This window comes from Poecilia latipinna, unplaced genomic scaffold (genome assembly GCF_001443285.1).
Source record: "Poecilia latipinna isolate Pla-1442-1.1 unplaced genomic scaffold, P_latipinna-1.0 Scaffold4, whole genome shotgun sequence".
Lineage (NCBI taxonomy): Eukaryota > Metazoa > Chordata > Actinopteri > Cyprinodontiformes > Poeciliidae > Poecilia > Poecilia latipinna.
In genome coordinates, this window is record NW_015112620.1 from 646865 (window position 1) to 663375 (window position 16511).

The window sequence follows — 16511 nt, forward strand, 5'->3', positions numbered from 1 at the left end:
GAAAAAGTTGCCCCTCTTTTTTCCTTGACTTCTTTTTTTCTTCCTGCAGCAAAAAAAAAAAAAAAAAAAAATATATATATATATATATATATATATATATATATATAATAAACAGAAGAATTTAGCTTTTCATATTTGACATGCTGCAAAATTTCTCATACAATCAAGAGTTTAAGAGTTTTCTAAATAATTATATTAAACAGATGCATTGCTTCACGAAGTCATAAAAGTAAAGTCACTTATATGGCAGTGTTTCCTTGGAGGTTTATTCAAAGTCTGTTGCTTAATCTCATCTTATAAAATAATAAGCCAAACATGCATTGATAGCACACATCATCATAACAACAATCTAAAGTTTTATTACAGACCGGCACCTAATCATCCTACTACTGCATGCTCTTTCACTTTACTGTCTCTGGCAGTTGTTGCACTGTTTTCAGCGCCACTATTATTCAATCCACGTGAAACAAATGGAAGACAAACTTACTATGCGTTGCAAAATGTTCATATCCATTTATCTTTATCTCTTGCTGTACTCACAAACTTTATTGCATTTTATTGGGATTTAATGTAACAGACACCTGCAACAATTAGGGAACAGAAGTCAGCTAATTAGTAAAAAGAGTTCACCGAAACTGACAGACAGAGCAAGCAGAGCATTAATCAGAGGAGCAGCCAAGGTGGCATTGGTAACTCTGGAGGAGCTGCACAGCTCAACAACTCGAGAGGGAGAATCTGTCGGCAACTCTGAAATGGTGGCATCATTTTTAAATTTATGTTAAAAGTGTTTGTAGTTATTATATTGTATGTTGTAACATTTTTTTCCCTTTTTTTATAATGTTTGTATCTATATTCATAAGGCAATCCAAAGTGCTTCACGAAACATCAAAGCAGAGAGAAAACCCTTTTTAAGTGTTTAAGAGATGTAAATATGTCAAACACCTAAATAACTGCATAAAAGAAACTAAAGTTAAAAGGTAGATTTAAGAGACTGGTTAAAAAGCCTGATTGGAAATTGATGTTTAATTTTTTTTATTTAAATCCAAATGTAATCTTCAATCTCAAACTCCATCACACTCCCCGTCTTGCATTTCCAGGCGTAAAAGCACATCTCCGGCAGACGTTTAGTTTTGTACTATTGTATTAAAAGCAATAGTACAAAACTATATTCTCAGTCCTGATTTAAAGGAGCCAACAGTTTCTGCAACATCTCTGGCTTTCAGGTAAGTGCTCCAAAGCTGAAGAGCCTACAGAAACTTGCCTCAGCTTGTTTACTTCTGGTCATGGAAACACTGAGTTAGGTCCTAGGTAAGAAATCTTCTTTGGGCCTTAAGCAGTGCTAGACCAATGATTTATAAAGTGGTGTGATGTCCATTTGTGTCAGTGTTGGCCAGGACTCTTGCAGCTGCATTTTGGACGTGCTGCATTTTCAGCTGCCTTACTGATGTTTTACACAGACCAGTGAATATTTTAAGGGTGTCATCAAGACACCCTTAACATATTCTGATATTCTGACAATATGACAACGTGCACCGGTTTTTCTCTGTCCGCTTTAATCTGCTTACGCTCCAGCTAAAAATGTGAAGATGCACGTTTGTCTTTAAATATAAATTCAGTAAATTCAGTACTTCTAAGAACTTAGGGTCATAATTGTTATGGTCTTACTTCGCTAATGTAATAATAAACTAAACTGTTTTTACACCAAGTGAGAGATGCAGGGTGAGCGTAAATACCACGTTAATTTAAACTGCTGTGTAAAAAGGCTGTAAGTCTCAGGATGAAAATTCGTGTTAGGTGATGCATCTCAACCTGTTCCTAGAGGGAAGCCCAGTCCGTGTGAGTCTGTCTACTCCGCTGCCATTCAGAGGGAAAATAACAGGAAACATGAGGCTGCAGTGTGAGGAGGGCTGGCCTCCCTGTAATAAGAGGAGTCAGGTAACTGTGCAGCTCACACCGACCTCGTTCCTCCTCACACACGGACTATAAAGACGCTGCAGGACCGAGGGCATTATTACCTTTTCCACTCAGGCTGTGGCTCCCCGCTTTAGGCTAACTTCGGAGGACTTTAAAGTTTGAACCTCTGACGTCGCCTCGTCCCGCTGTTGTCAATGTGACGAACGCGTGGCTGCGCAGCGGAGCGAAGAAAGCCGAGCCTTCTCAGGTGTTTTGACTCGTGTTTTTGCTCTTCCTTTTGGAGCGGGACGCAGGATAACTATCCCCTTTACTTTTTAACGATTGGCGTTTTTTTCATATTTTTATTATTACTATTATTATTTTAAAACTTGGTGTATTTTTTTCCCAAGACGCAAAGCTTTCAACAGGTGAGTGCACTTTGGCTCGGCTTTGGAAACATTTTAGCATGAATATTTGTCTTGGTAAGTTCGGCGTACGTGCTCGACTGACACCTTTTGAGTCTGGGCCAGATGGTGGAAGTGAGCCGAGCCAGGTCTGCACCGCCCCAGCAGCTGTTGACTTGTCTGACCTCAGTTAAAGATACCATTCACTATTGCATGCTTTGTCAGTATTAAAAGTAAAAGTGCCCTGTCAAGAAAACATCAGCCTGTGGGTCGTGAAGTATGGATATCGATTGTGGGATTTAACATTAGCCTGCACAAAGTTTTAAAATGGGTTCAGAACGGCAAATTCTGCTGCGTGTGTATTTGGGTTCATGACATCACAAGAGGCGCGAGCAGTTCAGCTGGCATTAGTGAACTGTATGGAGGACATGCAACTTTTGATAGCTTATGACGTGATTGATTCATCCTTGTGTGTGAGAAAGTGTTTGACTCTCACTGCCCTCTTACCCATGGTGATAAATGCTGTGAATAATTAAAGTGACATTGATTGTTTTCTGTGTATGTTCCTGCTTAGATTTTTCAATCGGATTTGTTTCCATGCTTATTTGCCTCACATAAAATGTGCTATACCTCTATAATTGTGGGATTTGTGAGTACTCAAGAGTAATGTGAAATTTAAAAGAATATAAATATATATTGCTTTTATTACTGATCAGATGATTTATGCCTTATTTGATGTTATCAAAGGCAAATGTGTGTGAAAGCTAATTTTTGAGGGGCAAGATGTTACCATAAACTTGTAAATTACCTTTATAAAACAAAGGAAAACGGAGAAGCTGACCACGTTGGCACGTTGTTCAGTAATTGGCAAACTGTATCAATTGTTCGTTTCGTACAGCACCTAAACTAACAATTAGAATGCTTAAACAGCACTTCTGCTGGATGGCATATTTACTTTATATTTACAATTACTTATCACAATATATACCTGTCTCTAAGGATTCTGGTTTAAATCAGTTTTCTATCAAGTCAAAATCTGCATGGAGTTTAGATTGTATTAAGCAATACTTTGACATATTTGCTCTGTTGTTATTGGCTGGAGAGCCACAGCTGCAGCTGCATCTTGCAACACCCCCCAGAATAAATCCATTCCATTCAAATTTAGATGTCAAGTAAGGCCAGTCAGTTTAACCACATAACTTTTTTTTTTCCAACAAAATCCTGTAAAAAATACAAAGCTGCCTCTTTACTTTTAGACACAGCCGTAACAGATCTGTTTGACTTTATGCAGCCAGAGCTGCTTAGCATGCAGCTGTGCATACTGATCTTCACAGGCAAGAGATACCAGCAGGGGCTGCTGAGGTGGCTCCTCTTTCTGTCAAACTGAAGAACTGAGGTACTTAAAGCCCCAGCCAGGAGGTGTTACTCACCTGCCGGCTTAATTTGGCTCTCAGATGGTAGTTAGTCTCTTGAAGGTTTGTTTACAAGTGCACTTCTCCATTGTCAAAGAAAAAAAAATCTCGTTAAGGAGCTATAGTGAAAGGACAAATATCGAAGGACCAAAGCAGGCTGGTGGTACTGGTCAGCACTTCTCTATAGCATGTTCAAAAGAAATATTTTCACCCTTTTGCCTTACCTTCCTGTTCATTATGTTTTCTTAAGACACCCAACATTATTTTAATAGGGTCTTCTGATTAGCCTGGAGCTCTCATCACAAAATGACATCACGCCAGACTTAATCTAGTTCCAGTTGAAAGTCGGAAAACCTGTGAGATTTTGGTTACTTTGCTTAGAGTTGCACTGATTAATGCACTGGTGACGGGGAATCTGTTGATTTTTAGCTTGACCAGGGGCTGGTATTCTTTTCACAATCAGGAAATTCCTCCCATATCTGAATGCTAACAGACAGAGGTAATGAACACTCTTCAGTGTGAACGCTGTTAGTGAGTGAAGAAGACTGAAGAATGCATACCTTCAGCATCAGACAGACGTTTAAAATTAAGTCGGAAGAAGCAGAGATGTGTAAGAAGCTACTTAAAAGGAGACTGTATACACTTGCATATCGAGTCGTGCTGGTGGTCAACCTGTGACGGGAAGGTTGAATATTTTTTTGTTGCAAAGACTCAGTTTTATACTTTTGAGTTTCCAGCTCTGTCTATCATGGATTCATGGAACATGTTTAATAGCTGTGTTAACCAATTCTTTCAATGTGAAATGAAAAGAATTTAGTATTTTTTTTTAAACAGTAGTAAAACCCGATTGAATCTTCTCTCATGAACATGGTACGGTATCCTCTGCTCCTAGATATCAGAAATCTGACACAGAATTCAGATCCTAACAGTTTATAAGTTCAACTATGAATATTTTTTATGTATGAGTAAGTCATATTGATCTTTGATCTTGTGCTTAGTGTTTAACCTCGGATTTTCAACCCTGACGTGTTTTTTTATGAATTGGAAATTTTAACACTCTGAGCACAAATCAAACACTGCATAACACTCAAGATGTCTGCCACTGTTCTTTTAAAAATATTGACCGTTTAGCCAATCAATGAGGCCAACATTTGCAAAGTCTAGTTTTTGATCTGTCTCTGGAAAATCTTCTCTAATGCACAAAAAAAGGGCACAGTGGGGGGTGCAGTGCACTGGGTGGGATAGTTATTAAAGGCAGATAAAAGGGCAAGATGAAACTGTGTTTGTCAGCACCACCAATCAGCAAGTGTCTTATCTTTTCAAATGGCATTGAAAAGAACAGGAGGAGAATGAGAGTCTGACAAGGCTCACATAGATTTTAAAAAAACCTGAAAGATAAAGGAGGGGAGACAAAAGAGTGGCTGACAGTGATTAAATCCTCCACCTCTCTGCTGGCCAACATGATCAAGGCTGAATTTTAAGCAAGAGGAAAATTCCTCACTGTCCCATCACCTCCGGCATACGTCTCAATCATGTACAGTTTCACCATAAGACGTGTTACCATTTATAGATGTCCCTCTGCACTGTGGTTATAAGCAGAAGCAAACTTATGTGTGTTACTAGCTTGTTTTAAATTACGAAAGTGGTCCTGGGAAGGAGGTTTGTTTGTTTTTTGGGAGTAAAGAGTTTTTTCTTTTCAAATACATGCTGTTCTTTGTCTTAAGGTGCACAGCACACAAACAAACTTCCCTTCAGGGTTGCTTTTATGGGCAAGCAGAAATGTGGCCTCAGGTGACAGAGCATACATAGAATAATGGAACAAAAACAGAGAGGCCATACACAAAACGGTACACACTTTGTTAATTGGACTTTAATTTAATTTTCCGCATATTAAAAAGAAGCAAGAAAACAAGCATAGGGGGCACAGTCCCATGACATTTTTAAGACCTAGCAGACTAGGTATGGAGCTGGGAATGTAAATCAAAACAAGTTTATATCTTTATACTTTATTAGGAAGGTCTACAAAGTGAGTATTGACTGAAAGGCTTCAGTCAATACTCCTTCATTTTCTGCATGTGATTTTGTTAAAGCAAACGGGAGAAGCTACCAAAATGAGCTGAGCTTCGTTAAATTGCTATTGGTTCTGTTGTAAAAATCATTTTAATTGCATGTGGTTTTGAAGAAAGACTCTGATTAGCAGCATTTTTTATATTTTTGTTGTAGGATTCTTGTTTGCCCAAAGTTAGTGGCTGTCAGGATCCTAAGCATTTTTTCAGACTATAAATTTTCACTACAATAAAAGAGAAACTAAAACCTGTTGTTAAAATGTTGGATACACCCACTCATTCAGTTTAAAAGTATAGGTGTCACTCTTAAACCTGTGTCTGCTGTGCTAATATAGACTAAATTGCTTCCCACAGAGCTCACTTGACTTGCAGCACATTTCTGCATGATGTCATCTTATCTGTCCAAGCATGTCTGAGATACCTGTCATGCCTCGTCACTCAAATGTTGAACCTTAGTGCAGTTCTCTTTCATTTTACTCTTGCTGTTCATTTCTGTTTTAGGAGGTGGGGGAATTTTACAGCGTTCTTTAGCAATCCCTACAGAGTTGTAAGATGTTGCAAGAATTATGTTGCTCATTGCTAGTATTTCCACAGCTGGACTTAAATGGTATCCAATGATGGAAAACCTGATAATTATTGACAACATTTGTGTTGGCCAATGTGAATTGGCAAAAGAAGTAGCAAACAAAGATGTCGTGCTTCTCAGAGCAGAGCAAACAACAAAATTACCATAGCAGGTCAAATAAATGTTGTTGTTGTTTACTTAAATGTAATGATGTAGGATGGTTCATAAGACATTTAAAGAGAAGTCATGTGACCCAAATGTACTGTGGGAAAGAGAAGAGCTGATGGGCTTTCAACAGTGCTGCTGGGAAACAGTGGGTCTTACGTGGACGTTTTGTTCTGAATCTTCAGGTTTCTGGTTGTTATTGTTGACACTACTTTCTAGAACCTATACATCGCAAAGAAAATTTCACACTGGAATATTGTTGAAGATGGAATTGAGGCAAAACTCAGGTGTAACCTTGCCTTGAGGACTTTTTCATTCTAATCTGGTCAAACATTTGTTCAAAGTGCTTAACATTTTTTTTATCAAAAGACTGCGCTCAGCGAAGAACGGCGGCTGTTCATTGTGGCGGTTCACAACTCCACTACAAGACCACATATGAATACCTTCAAGTTTGAGAATCCACAGTAGCAAGTATTATTAAGCAATACAAGATGTTCTACACCGACGTGTAGGTGTTTGCCAAACATGCTGAATAGGTAATTCAATCATTTGATTCAGCTGTGTTGGAGCATGAATCGCCAGGGCAGCAGATCTTGAAGACCCCTACAATGAAAAGGGGCATACAAATTTTGAAAAATGCAACTCAAAGGTAAATAAAATGTATATTTTCTTTTGCCCCTTAATGATACCCTTTGTGCATCATCCTTGTATCTTTTGGAAAATGGATGTGTCTTTTCCATTCAAAAACAAATCTCTTCATTTAATGAGAACAATGAAATCAGTTTTGGCTTAACTGTACATCTTATAAATTTTATAGACCGTTCAGAAAGGCCTTTGCATTAATTTTCAGGTTGGCAAATGTTTTCAGTTATCAACAATAAAAATAATGTAAATCTGTCAGGATGCAAAGTGGCAGATGATATGCTGCTTTTATATTAAATGTAATTGCGAGTTAAGTGCAAAAGGAAGAGGGAAGAGATTACTGCGAAGCAGGACTGATTATCGCTTTAGCAGCCACTAATTAAGATCCACCTCTCTCTTCAGTCAACATTAGCTGACCAAGTTCAGGATTTGTTTTTTTGTTTTTTTATTTAATTTCTTCATTTCATGCTATGGATTAACTGAAAGACAGCAAAATGCCAGTTAATGCAGGATTTGATATATATTTTTTGGCAAGGTTGGTGTCCTGGTGATGAGAGAAACTAATATATAGCAAGCACTAAGTGGTGCCAGGAAGCTGTCTATTGTTGCACATCCTTCCAAAGCTGGAACTAATCTGTGATGTGGTTTATGTGGTCAATTATGTGGTAAATCATGTCTTTATATCTCTGCCAGTTTACAACTAATTTAGAGGAAGCTCACCTGCTGCTGAATTGTGCAGAGTGCCAAAGGAAGATCTAAGTCCCACACTGAAATGAGTCAGCTTCTTTGGTGGCTGAGCTTCTGTTCTGCAAACTGCTAGAAATGTGTTTTCCATGTGCAATATGGACATTTTACATCAGAGGAGGTGGAATTCATTTGATTTCATTTCTCTTGCAGCTGTCAGACATTGTTCTACCTGGGCATACGGTTAAACAAATGAGTCATTCTCCCTGCTTTGCTGGAGCTCTGCAAGTCTAGCTCCACCAGTGCTGGATTTATTCACATCGTAAATCATTTTGTCCATTTAAACATTAAAGATAAAATTCAGAAGGCACCTGCAGTCCAAAATGTGATGCTTTTCTGTAGAAGATAAGTCTTTATTAGTCGACTCTGGCACAACAGCAGACCAACTACTTCTTTTCTTCAAAATAAAAAAAAAGTCTGTTATAAGCTGTCAAGCTTAAATTGTTAGTTTAGTATTTGTTGAGAGAGCTTCTTTAAAGTCCCCTTACCTATTCCACAATATGTGATCTCACCTTGAGTTTGTAGATAAAGCAAATGCCTCCTCGGAGTTGTGAATCTTAGCGGCTATTCGCACCATCTGTTTGAGCTGATCTTAGCAGCTATATAACTCTGATGGTGGTTATTAAGGATCTAGAATCTGAAGCAACTGTTGTTATGGTTGGTGCTGTTTTGTTCACCCCAAAATCGGTTTCCAAATAGAGTTACATCAGGTCACCAACGTGACCAATCTACTGCTCAGTCCAAAAACCTTTGAATTTTGCATCACTGGTAGTTGTGAAACAGAAATCATGCTTTCCAGGTGTCATAGTTGTTTGAAAGTTATCCCAGTAGACTCACCTGATCCAAAAAAATCAACTTATGAAGCGGACTGAAACAGTCGGTCTACGCAGTCACTAGCTTGCAAGCTTTTGCCATGCTGACGATTTATTTACTTTTCTCACAGAGATATGACATGTTTTTATTACAGGTGAGAGGCTTTACATAACCTCTCTGTATCCGGGACTCATAATAACGGCTTAGAATAACTTCTCCAGGCACTTTCACACGTTGTCACCAACTGGTTAAAGCTTTATGATGTAAACTTTAGCTTAGAGGAGAAACACTGAGACGTTGACGACAACTTGTGCCATGAGAAATGGTGATCTAGTGATGAACATAGAGAAGTTGTTTTTCACCAAAGAATAGCCATTTTTGGACTGTGCCAGAAACACCAAGTTAGATTACGTTTAAAAGATTTAGATTTTCTGGTACAAACATCAATATGCATGTGCCACCAAGTAGCATCAGTTTCTCACCTTATTTCTGCTATTTAATCACATCAACAACCTCAGAGTCTTTAGTGACTTGCAGTTGTCTTTCTTGTCTTGTAAGAGAGGTCAAAGTGTACTTTAAGCTATTGAAGTTTAACCTGTCATTCACGAGAGGACCCAAATTTGGGTCCTCTCGTGACAGGGGTGTCAAACTCCAGTCCTCAAGGGCCTCTGTCCTGCAACTTTTAGATGTGCCTCTGCTGCACCACACCTGAAAAGAATAATTAGGTCATTAGCAAGGCTCAGGAGAACCGATCTACACAGGGAGGAGGTAATTAATCCATTTCATTCCACTGTTTTTTTCCTGTGGCACATCTAAACACTGCAGGACAGCGGCCCTTGAGGACTGGAGTTTGACACTCCTGTCATTGTGAATGACAACCTGTGAATAACTATTGAGTTTTTACTCTTCAAACTCAATAGTTAGAAGGAAATTTGTTTGTTTCACTTATGAAATTATGGGAAGGTGAATCAACTTGAGAGCTGGTTACTCAACTAGTAATTTTACTTTGAAGTTGTTGTTTTTTTTAGATACAGGGAATTGGAGCTTAAGTAGCACTCTATGAAATCAGTGTTGAAAGTTGTTTTCTGTAATGTTGTTTTGTTTCATCCTAATGAATCAGATTAGATTCAACCTGCAGTTTGTTATCTGGAAAAATGTGTGTCGTTGTGGCCAGGTCTCTGAGGCCCAGCAGCCTCACAGTCTTTTGACCCTTTGACAATAGGCAAAATGAACTGAGACTGGATTACACCGGTCGTGCATTCCTTTCCAAACCTGTTTGAAATGCAAACACAGACACATTAATCCTGCGCACAGAGACAAAGGACTGGAGCACGCCAAAACTTGCCATATATATTTCCGTTTAAAGTCCGAAAAGTACAGCAGTGTCTGCATTTGTGTTGGAGGGGAAAAAAATCCTCATAAGATAAAAAACTTAAATCTTAGATGAGTTTGAGCGGGCCGTGTTCACACTGGTTTAGGTAATGCTTCATTTCTCTTCTATGTTTAGCTTGTGAGTAAATAGAGCCTGAAGCAAATCTGCATTAGTATTCCCACCAAACAAGATGGTTTTCATTTCAGCGCGTTTGCCTAATGTTATTCTGTTTCTCTTTAGGACAACCACCTGTCAAAACATGCTTCTCATTCCTGTAGTTTGGTCTTTCTAAAAATTGCTTGGTGAGTGATTAAACCACAGCAAAGCTTGAACAGATAAATTGCAACCATCTGTCTCCGGATAAAAAAATGTTCAGATACTCTGCGGATTTGTCACTAAAGATTCTCAAGTTGCTCAAAACCAACAGTTGAAAGACTTTTTCTTTTCTCAAAAAGCCAAAAGCAGACAAGACAAACCTTGTTTATGCTACTGCAACTGCACCAGCTTCACTATGAATCTTACTTGGTGTTTTCATGATCGTTCAATTTGTTGTGCATAAAAATACAATTAAGATGTAGTTTTCTTACAATGACCTTGTCCACTTTTGTGAATTTATTCAGATGTTGAATAACAGCAGGAATGAACTGCCATGGGATTTTCATGGTGAAATGTTAGTTAAGATAGTACCGTAACTACTGTCCAGCCTTTATCATGGCTGAACAAAGTTTGGCAGAAGTGACAGTCATGCTGCACAGTTTTTAGATACTCATATTTTTTTGTAGGAAGTTGGTGTGTCTTTCAAGCTTAATTTCTGCCCACTGGTTGTCCCGCACACCCAGCACATTTCCACTTCTTGGTTGACTTTCTTGTTGTCCTTGCTAAAAATGCCTAAAACTTTGGTTTAACTTCATAATTATGAACATTCTATGCTTAATCATCAGTGTGCAAAAGCACAGGTATCGCACTCAGGCTCTGGAAAAAGCCCCAGGTCTTGAGTAAGACTACACTTAAGACACTGACAGGCTGGAAACAGGCACAGCACAACGTGTCAGGGGGAACCTGATGAAGAACATATTTGAGAATTCACAGCCTCAGTTGCTTGTTAGGACTTGTCAGAACAGGTGCCTCGCAACCTGATTTCCCCCTATTCTCATCACTTCTTCAGCGTCTTGTTCTGTTGCACATTTGAACCTTTCTGGTTGCCTGCAGGATTTTCCATTTCTCCTCCTTGTGTGTGTGTGCGCGGGATTCATCCGTCTGTTGTTCGGTTCTTCTTAGAGCTGAGTCATCCGCACACTATCTTCTGCGATGTTCAGGATAAAGAGCTTTGATTGATATAGTTCACTACTGTTCTGTTGGTGCCTCGAGGAAACTTTATCTTCAGTTATAATCACCCATCTGCAGAGTTAAACATAAACACAGTTCATTCCACATCAAGGTTAAAATGCTGCTTTCCCTCTTACCATGTATTCTAATATGTCCCTCAGCTGCCTTTGCACAGGGTCTCTAAGATAAAGCTGTTGAGAGACAGAGTTTGTGTGTTCCAAAACAGTAAAGGAACACTGATTAACTGTCTTACTGCAAAGGGAGGCGGGAAAGGGGGCAGTTGATAAACCGCTGTCTCCTGCTCTGAACAAGGTCATCACTCAGAGGAGTTGAGAACAAATGGTTTTGCACTGAACTTAAATCCAGCCCAAACTTTTTTTTTTTTTTTTTTTTAAATTGGGGCAATGGAGAGTTCTGTCTCAGCTTGTGAATTATTTCAGACTAAATTATATGTTTGTTGTAAAGCTCAGTTTAAGCCATTGGATATTTATCATCCAGTTAAAACCAAATATTTAGATACACTGGATGACCTAAACCATGACATTTTCTCTCATTTACCCAAATTATTTCTAAGTGGTTTAAGTCAGATCACCAAGAGAGAGCTTTTTAGAGTCTCTTTGAGTTCAGAGGTTTACGTTGTATTTGGTAGAATTGCCTTCTGAAATTAAAAACTTGGGTGAGATGTCTTTTCACAAACTTCCCGCAATAGGTTTCTGGAGTTTTGGTCCATTTGTCCCAACAAAACTGCTGTAACTTAGGCAGGTTTGTTGGCAGCCTTGCTCACATACACATTTTCAGCTGTGCCAACAAATTTTCTACTGGACTGAGATCAGGACTGTGTGACGGTAATCTTCTGAAGGTCATTTTTCATGACTAATATACTGAGATGTTGTGTCATTATTTTCACATTAGGTTCTTTCCACATGATGCCATCCGTTTTAAGAGGTGCACCGCTCCTCCTGGACCGAAACACTTCACAACAAAATGCTGCCACTGCAAATTTTCTAAGTTGGGACAGTATTATGATGCTTACAAGCTTTAAATGTTACTTTTTAATGAAAAACACAACTTCACTATGCTCCTTTCACCCAGCAATTTCAAATGAGAATTAAAAGTCCTCATCTCTGTGCAGTTTTTTTCTGTGGTTACAAGGTTGACATATTATGAGCCGACTAGTGAGGTGCTCTCAGAGTTGTAATTGTTGACTTATAAAAGGGTAATTTGGTTTTGTGGGTTGAAGTGATGGAAGATCTGTGTGAGCGGCTGGATGTGAGTGCTGTGGTACATTGCTTGATCCTTATCAGTCTTTGCCATTAAAACGGATTGGATGAGTTCCACTGAAGCGCACCAGGATGAACCTGATCTCAGCCCTGATCTCAGGGAAGTTTCTTCTGTAACAGTATTTTTGGAAATGGAGCAAAACTGGGAAGTTTTGCTCCATTTTCAGGGAGCTATGCTTTGCCGCATGCTCTGGTTTTTGGTGGAAACAATGTGGACTCCTATTCAGAATAGGGGCTTGTGTTGTTTTTCTTTAGCTTTCCCAGGAAGAAAAAAAAAGTATAATATTTTAGACTTCTTTTTCTGGATATTCCTGCTAATCTCTGTAGCTCTTTCTGTTGATGGAACTGGTGGATCATTTATAGTTGTTACCTTGGTCATAATTATCATGGTCCTACGTCCTTCCAGATCTGTTCTTTCAAATGTGCAGATGCAGCTGGCAGATGGTGATTTTGGCCTAGATTACTTATCAGAAAACCCCACCAAAAACTGTGCCACTCAAAGAGCTTTCGTGTAGCCGTCTTCGCTAATTAGATTTACTTCAGCCATCTGTATTTTTGGCAGGAGGCATAAGAAGTAAACAAACTTGCTTGACCTTGTCGCAAGGCTCACTAAATAGGAGTTATTAGAGACGTTTCTTGTGTTTCTAGTTTAGTTTTGAATAAAAAATGTCTGGTAACCATGTCTAACATGGTGAGAATACAGGAAGAAGCTTGAACCAATTTACCAATAGTTAGCTATCTTTAGTCTGCATGAATTATTTAAATCCCCTAGTTTGTTTAGGAAATGGATTGCTGAATCAACATTTGGACGATGTTGACCACAATCTCAAACTTCTGATCTTATTTGCAATTATTCCACTGATTTTGATAAACTTCATAATGTTTTCTCAGAGAGCATAATAAAAAATTAGAACAAATCTTCCTTTATTTTGCATTATGAACAAAACATTTGGATGTAGTATGTTTTTGTTAATTTTTTATTTTTGCAGTCTGTACTAAAATAAGTTTTAATGATGATTTCATTTAAATTATCAGAATTTTTATCGTATGGTAACTGGCAGCAGTTTTATAGCGATTCAGAAGGAAGTACTGTTGGTTTTCTTTAGTTCTTTAAGAAGCCCTAACAATGACTTTTTAGAAAACTCATTCAGATTTAAGTGGAAGGAAGGGAAATGGTTCAAAGACAAGACTCTTATCAGTTGCTTCAGTTTGAAAATTGACTCTTGGAATTATACTGCTTAACAATTCAAGTAAAGAATAAGACATTGTGCTGACACAGCACTGGAAGCTTTATTCACTATGCACAGACACTCTGATGGGAAGAAGTTACAATTAGATGTGGGTCGACTAGCCTATATTTTCTAAGATTACATGTCACTGGTTTTGTTTTCATTTGACACCAATGTCAATTGTCACATGCTTGGTGTAGCCACAGCTTATTTGTGCAGTTTCTTGGTTCATTTACCAAGCTGATTGTGTGCAAATGAAACGCATGCAACTAAATATGATTTTTCTTATCTCTGTTGTGACTGCATTAATCTGAGCAAAAGTATGAGGGAGACCGAAGGAAATCATTACCGATTTAGCAGTGAAACCTGGAAACATCTGTCGCATTGCATTCCTGAGCAGTGCAGAGTTTAGACGGAGAGCGGTGGGTGTGTGTTTTGTGTACAATTGTTTCTGCAGTGGGCAGCAGCAGGCAAAGGCGAAGATCTATCCACCTCCTGCTCAACAGAGACTCTGCACTGCACACACACTAGTCTTACGTGTGTGTCTTTTTGTATGTCGGTGTGTGTCAGTCAGTGTGTATGTGTGAAGCCTGATGGTTCACCGTTGATCCCCCTCAATCTCTCTTATAATTGCAAAGGGAGTTTGCTTCTTTGAGGGCTATTTTTTTTTTGTACTTTTTTTTATCACCGTCTCTTCTCTCAACACTGTTTAGTCAGATTGTCAGTGCATTAAACTTCCTAACCACTGAACAGTGGGACCTGTTAGAAGATTTCGTTTGATTTTTCCCTTGCAGTCATGCCTTTGAAGCTCTGAAGCTTACGTTCTCCCTTGTGATCATTTGAGCAGGCTTACCGTATGTATCTCAAAAGTTAACCCACAGGTATTTATGTGACAGGCAGATTAACTTCCTGTGTGTTCAGAGATGTACACATTATATGGACCTCGCTGTCACTCACAGCCTTTTCACACTTCGTCGCGCTACAGCCACAAACTCCTGTGCTTTATTGGGGTTTAATGTAACACAGCAATGCATTTTGTGAAGAGCAAGGTACATCATACATCATTTTCTCCCTTTACTATAATTCCTCCAAATGAAATCTGGTGAAAATAGAGCTCTTCAGAAATCACTTAATAGGCAATTGGAGTCAGTTTGTACAGAATTTAATGTCGGTATAAATGTGTCCGTTAAGCGCAGATCTCAGATGTTTGTTAGGGAGCATTAGTGAACAAAAGAACACAGCAGATAGGTCAGAAATTTGTCAAGGAGCTAAAAATGATTAAGTTCTATAAAAGTTATACTTACGCAATTTCACTGAGTTTGGCACAAATGCAAACTGACCAAGATATGTCCGTTCACCTGGACTAACAGGTTGGGCAAGGAGAGGATTAATCTGGAAAGCAGTCATGAGGGCCATCGTAACTCTGGAGGATTCTCACAGCCTGGCTGTGACAATCTGTTGCCAGGCAACTATCAATCATGCACTTCACAAATTTGGCCTGTATTGGAGAGTGAAAAGAAGAAAGTTACTGCTGATTGGAAGCCATAAGAAGTTGTATTGGCAGTTTCCTGCACTGTGGGGAAGGTTGCTGCGGTCAGATGAGACCCAGATTGAATGTGTTTACCAAGAGGAAAAACTCTGTGTGTGTGTGTGTGTGTGTGTGTGTGTGTGTGTGTGAAAACACTGCCGATCACCCTGAGGAAAGTATCCCCACTTTGTGGCGTCAGCATCATACTGTGGGGATTATTTTCTCTTACAGAGATGGGGTTGCTTGATTAGGAGTCAAATCAACTATCCAGCAAATAAAACACACTAGGGTAAACGATGATAAGATAATAAGCCCATACTCAAAGTACAGATAAAAAAACAACACTAAGTCAAACAAGCCGACCTTCTAAAATGAGACGGAGGGGAAACGTAAGTAAAAGCTCATCAGCCCACAAAATGCACAAACACCTATCTGAAACTGACATCAGCAAATCCCCTTCCCAGACTCTCCTGATCAACTCCTTTTTCACATCTTAGTGCACCATGAGGGTAACTCAGAAAATAAAAAGATTAAATCAAGTCGGACACAAAACAGTGTAAACTAAATAGTGCACACTTATTTTAGAATGCAGTCTTATGTGACTGTGTAAATAAATGAAATCTAAACCAAAACAAATCATGTATTACTCTATAAATTACACTTATGTCTTGATTTCTTTAGACATAAGACTTAGTGTGATGTATAATTCTGTATTGTGTTTTTTGGTGTAACTTTACTACATTGGCATGGCTGTAACTGCAGCCGTCAGAGGTTCAGATCAAAGCATATTTATGTTTTAGAAAGGCCCAGTCAAAGGCCATGCTGAAATCAAAATGGGAATATTTGATAAAACTAGAAAAAAAATAGCTGTTTCCAGATGGTCTTCATCCAACCCAGCCATAGCTTCAGCTATTTTGCAAAGATCAGTAGACGAAAAAAAATATTCAGTGCGAAGAGAGACATGCACATACGATAGCAACACAAAGGTGTTAAAAGTATTGAGTCAGAGGGGCTGAACATAAATACAATGCAGACTTTTTCACATTTTTGTTTATTTGGAATAAAAAAAAAA

General features: G+C 38.7%; 2 protein-coding genes across 2 annotated transcripts in view; one reads left to right on the forward strand and one right to left on the reverse strand.

The window, feature by feature from the left end:
- Positions 1 to 2088, reverse strand: part of plppr2b (phospholipid phosphatase related 2b) — a 69007-nt gene extending 66919 nt beyond the window's left edge. The window contains exon 1 of the mRNA XM_015056028.1: positions 2016 to 2088. The gene's annotated coding sequence lies outside the window, so the exon portion shown is untranslated. The remainder of the gene's footprint in view (positions 1 to 2015) is intronic.
- Positions 2089 to 2225: 137 nt separating this feature from the next.
- Positions 2226 to 16511, forward strand: part of palm3 (paralemmin 3) — a 38620-nt gene continuing 24334 nt past the window's right edge. Inside the window, exon 1 of the mRNA XM_015056363.1 lies at positions 2226 to 2321. The gene's annotated coding sequence lies outside the window, so the exon portion shown is untranslated. The remainder of the gene's footprint in view (positions 2322 to 16511) is intronic.